Source organism: Mytilus edulis, chromosome 4, assembly GCF_963676685.1.
Source record: "Mytilus edulis chromosome 4, xbMytEdul2.2, whole genome shotgun sequence".
NCBI lineage: Eukaryota > Metazoa > Mollusca > Bivalvia > Mytilida > Mytilidae > Mytilus > Mytilus edulis.
The window spans coordinates 41,593,278-41,598,880 of NC_092347.1; the positions used below are offsets into that span (position 1 = coordinate 41,593,278).

The window sequence follows — 5,603 nt, forward strand, 5'->3', positions numbered from 1 at the left end:
TGGTATAATTTTCACAATTATTCAATGGTTTTGTTGTGTCTGATTTTCGAATAGAAAAATAAAGATGGCAAGACCAGAATGATGCCGCCTAATTTTTTTAAGTAACATATGAACAACAGAGTCAGTGTGGGGCCACTAAGCTAAACTGCTCGCTTTGCACCAGCCAATATAAATGAATGCCTAGGGTGGGAATCGAACCCACATACACCAACTCTGTTGTCCCTATATTTTTTTTTTTTAAATAAACAAAAACAAATTGTCAAGAACAAATTTAAAAATATAGCGCTCATAGGTTTGTCTCAATAAAGATTTGCTTAGTTTGCTCATGCAGTATCCCAATATTGCTCTCAATAGTATAAATAGGCTCATGTGTGCTCAAATAACCATTTAGATTAGTCTCAATATTGATATATATCTAACTCAATTGAGTAGATCTAGCTCAAATTTTACTCAACATATAACTGATCATATTTGCTCAATTTAAGATCTCATGGGTGCTCATAGATAAAGTTAACTGATTGTATTTCTCATAGATATAACTAATCATATTTGCTCAATTCAAGTTCTCATATGCATGTATGTATGTGTGAACAAATGTCTAATATAAGTTACTAAAATTTAACATGAATATGGTTACACATTTAAATTAAATAATGCTGTAGAGTATGATAAGCACAAGTATGTCATCAAATTATCATATAATTTTGGCGATACATGTCATGTATGGTCAAAATAATACAATACTACAAGCTAAGGAAGACTTAAAAAACAGGACAGTTAATCTATATTTATATCTCCAAAAGTGTAAGGTTTCTCCCAATATATCTATAGTAATTCAGTAAATGTGATTAACCCAAATTCTGACATTTCAGTGTAAAGTAAGACTCTTGATTTTACGAGCAAGAGTCTTTATACACTCAAAAAGAGTCCAACTCTATTGGAAGAAGAAAAAGTCGAAGATTCTCTGAATATTATATAAACAATAAATTCAACCAATAATTATATATTGGAATTACTTACATAGACATAGTCAAAGTCATTACAAATTCCGCGTATTTTCCAGTCAAGGGACATATACTAATGCAACAAACTAAGTCGGAGAAGGAGCGAAAATCCGAAACAGTATCTTAAAAAAACAGAAAATAGTTCCGTGTGTGTGTCCAAGTGATCAATCTACTTGTTATTTACGAAGAAAAGAAATTTAACTCCAAAAATTGTTGAGATCTTTATAAAAACAAATTGTTGTTATAAAAAATACACAAATAGTAACCTTATCTTTAAAGGCCTTGCAGGTTCTTGTTACTCCTACCCAATCTGCTGGTATTTTCAAAATGGCTGCGGGCCTGGACGTGACCTGATAATTTATTTTAATATTATGACAGATTAAATTTTCCTGGTTTTACTACGTTAATATTATAGACAAATATGCTACAAACGGTTTAAAAAGGTGACTCCAAATCAAATAATTGAAATATAATTACCTTTCTGTGTATAAATGTGTGAATTGATTTCCTCTCGATTTTCTACACGCTCGCTCTTGCCCTCTTGCGCACTCGTGGTATTCATCCGCAACAACCATTTTTCGACACGTCATTGATATTGAAGATCGTTTGATTAATATACAAATATTTCTAACGACAAAACATTTTCATATTATAAATTTTGCATTAAGAAAAATTAAAAAAACTGAGTATCCATTGAAAACATGAATTTAAAAGAAGCGATACGGAATTTTATTCTGCACTATATAGGTCCGCGGGTCTATAATGTCGGTTATTATTCCAACACTAATTATATATGCATCTCTTTGATCTTTGAAAAGTAGGCGATGGCAATACACCCGAGGCCCCCTCAGGGGCCTCTGATGTAAAAAGCAATGTGTTAAGAAGATTTATGATATAGATATTTGTCACAATGAAAGTTTAAAAGTTTGCAAAATTCCAACAGTTCTTGTACGATCACATACAATGTACGCTCCACTTTTCAGAGCGTCTTCACTTAAAGCTATCAACTGGGTGGCATTTTATGTGTTGTTATCAACTTCCAATGTCAAAATCCTCCACAACAAGTAATGTCTATGAGCCTATATATCCTGCAAAATAAAATTTAAAATTAATAGAAGAGATTTTTAAATTTCATAAAGCATCGAATTATGCAATGGTTGTTATGCTTTAATTTCGATGTATACTAGAGTACAAATTGATATTCTATGGCAGTGAAATGCAAGTTTTGACATTACAATTACAAAAGTCGATTTCTTGACCTAAGGTATACAGGTATAGAAATGATACACTTACATAAGCTAATATATACATGTATATATATTGTTATTGTTGTGACGGGGATTTTATGGTGTTGATGTTGGAGGAAACTGAACATGGAGATCTCTTGTTAATGTTGTTATTATGGTTGTCTTCGGTGGTTTCTAAATTGGAAGACATGGTGTTGTTTTGCCTCCTCTCGTTTTCTCAGTTCTCCTACGGTTCTTGTAGGTAGAATGATGTCTGGACATCTGGGGACTACATGTCGTTGTTGTGGACTGGCTTGGCAGCGAGAGTGGGATTCGCGCCTTCTTATCCTTTTTAATGAAATAAATAAGACAACTCAATTTGCTGGTAGGAACAAGGATTGTAATGTTTATTATTCTTTTCTTTTTGATGACAAAATATCACAGTGGATATATCATACAGATTAATAATAGATAACATTATCAATTAACAAAAACACATGCATTTCTATTTCAAATATTGCTTGAATTAACTTATGAACTACGTCCATCTTATTTGTTAAAAATGGAGTGAAAACCTCATGAAAAGCATTTACTAAAATTTATGTATGTTTAAATTTATTGAATTATTTCCACTTAATTAGCAATAAGTTTCTTTCTTTGAATAACTTAAAGTAACAGTATATAACTCACCTTTTTAATGAAATAAATAAGAAAACTCAATTTGCTGGTAGGAACAAGGATTGTAATGTACGGGCAGTAGACTTATATTTGCTTTTATAGTCACTATTCATTACCCGACATTCTTGTTCCCCAGACAAGATTGAGCTTCTTTTGCAAACGATGGAATTTGTTGCCAAAACATTTATCGCTTCATATCGTTTTTGATAGCGTTAGGATTATTATTTCTTAAATCAAGTAGAATAATATTTTTGGAAGAATTTCAATTTCTGATCTTTATTATAATTGATAATTAAAGATTTGTTAAATCTTAATTAGTATCTTGTATACGTCAATCTTTGTATCTCAGTTTTTTGATTGGTTATCAATAACATTCTCGTGTGTCTTTAATGTTTTACTGAATATTCATGATTCTGAGAATATGGTTATAACCTTGGATGTAATATCAATTCGACATACATGTACATCTGTGTCCGACGATCTAATAACCTTCTAAACGCGTGCCAAATAACTAATGAGGTTCTTGACTTGTACTATTTTTGCTTATCTTGCATCTTACATAATGTATGTTTCTCTTATGAATTATGAACTCTTTTCTTTGTATTTTCTTCTTGTTATATTTTCTTATGTCATTATTTGACATTTATATTGATCTTTTACTTTTAAGTGACTTAATAAATTAGAAATATATAATTTTTGTTTAATAAGCTCTATTTTATTTCAATTTCTAAAAACGTCCTAAATCCTTTCATAACATTATACCTTTTTGACATCTTTCTTTTTTCCAACATTTTATAGCATGCAGAAATGACCTTTGTGGGATTATTGGCTACCGGTTCCTAATTCAAACATTTCAATCTAACGATTCCTGCAAATAAAAAAAACGAATGCATTTTCTAAGTCAAAAATGGTGTTCCAAATGCTTACACTATAGTGTTCATTATTTGAATGTGTGGTGTTCAGTTTTTAATGCCTTTGTGTTTCACGTTAGAACACTTGATGTTAAGAGTTCTTAATGTTAAGAGTTCTTAACATTCAGTTTGCATCAATTGAATGTGTGGTGTTCAGTTTTTAATGCCTTTGTGTTTCATTTTTGAACACTTGATGTTAGAGTTCTTAACACTTAGTGTTCATCAATTGAATGTGTGGTGTTCAGTTTTTAATGCCTTTGTGTTTCATTTTTGAACACTTGATGTTAGAGTTCTTAACACTTAGTGTTCATCAATTGAATGTGTGGTGTTCAGTTTTTAATGCCTTTGTGTTTCATTTTTGAACACTTGATGTTAGAGTTCTTAACACTTAGTGTTCATCAATTGAATGTGTGGTGTTCAGTTTTTAATGCCTTTGTGTTTCATTTTTGAACACTTGATGTTAGAGTTCTTAACACTTAGTGTTCAGCTAATATACGTGGATGTAAAAAATCATCATTTATTCCGTATAACAGACAGACGATCACATACTGGTTATTCATCAGTTTAGGAAATCATCAGAACAAAGCTGACAGTTATTTACTTTTAATCTAAACCCTGTTCTTTAATACGTCTTATGTTGAATATTGAAAATTTGGATAAAACAGTTATGAATATTTGACAAATATATATATATGACATGAGAAAATAACAAGGAAGCCATCGAACTACCTATAGAGATTATCCTAACTTGTTACTCACTTCTTTCCTGTTCATGTGGGATAGAAGTCCCTTCTCAAGCTCTCTTCCTTATGTGTATCAATTCTTCGTTTAACCGCCTAAATCACCAGCCGATATCTGTTTCCGGTATTTGGTACCCTGGTTTATTTTTTTTAACGCGAGGTGTTCAAAATTTCGAACGATTTGAACACTGATTGAACATGTAATGTTAATAAACTGAACGGATCATGAAATAAGATAAACATCGACATATTGTTATTACGATATCTTCATAACAGGCCTCATTGGTATGCATAATTATGTCACTTATAAGTAAAACTAGTAATAATAATCAAATAAGTTCATAAACTATATATATATGCCAGCTTGGAAGTTTAATATTTCACAAGTACTAAATTATTAGTAAAAAATTCACAAAATCATCATCCTGCGTATACATTCATATTTTTTAATGAATTTCTTTGTAAATTTGCCAATTAGAAGGATAGAAAATCGGACAAACAACTATCTTCTTTTTTAGATCAGAATTTGAACACCGGTGTTCACTGTGTCTGAAGATAGATAGATAGATAGATACTTTATTCTCTAAAAACTAGATACAAGTTTACAGAGAAACATACAAAATAAATAAAGACACAATAGTTAAGGTAAACAAATTCAAATATGCTTATGAGATTACATTTACATGGAGGGACAAACTTTTTTATTGATACACTTAATAAATAAACACAGTTTCCTTAAGACAGATTGTTTGAACAGACATGTTATTTACAATTTAGACAATATAACGTGACGGTACCCAAATTGCACCTATTTTGACAGTTTTTTCAACTAAGTTTTTTTATGATCAAGACAAAAATTTCCATTTTGTGTTTATTTTGTAGCCGTATCCTTCTTTATTATAAAGGTATACCAATTTGATTTTCAATCCATAAGGAATCATAGAAAAATTGGTCTGAACTTACCTCCAAACCATCCAAGATTCTGTAATGAGGAGTACCCAAATTGCATCCATGCTTGAATTCGCATCGTCAAAAGTCGAATAT

At 30.8% G+C, this 5,603-nt stretch overlaps 1 long non-coding RNA gene across 1 annotated transcript; it reads right to left on the bottom strand.

The window, feature by feature from the left end:
- Positions 1-1,948: 1,948 nt before the first annotated feature.
- On the bottom strand, positions 1,949-5,107 carry LOC139521887 (uncharacterized). The gene is made up of 3 exons (XR_011664083.1): positions 4,579-5,107; positions 3,671-3,776; positions 1,949-2,092 (listed from the first exon to the last, which is right to left on the bottom strand). It is a non-coding gene; the product is annotated as an uncharacterized lncRNA (long non-coding RNA).
- Between the last annotated feature and the right edge of the window lie 496 nt (positions 5,108-5,603).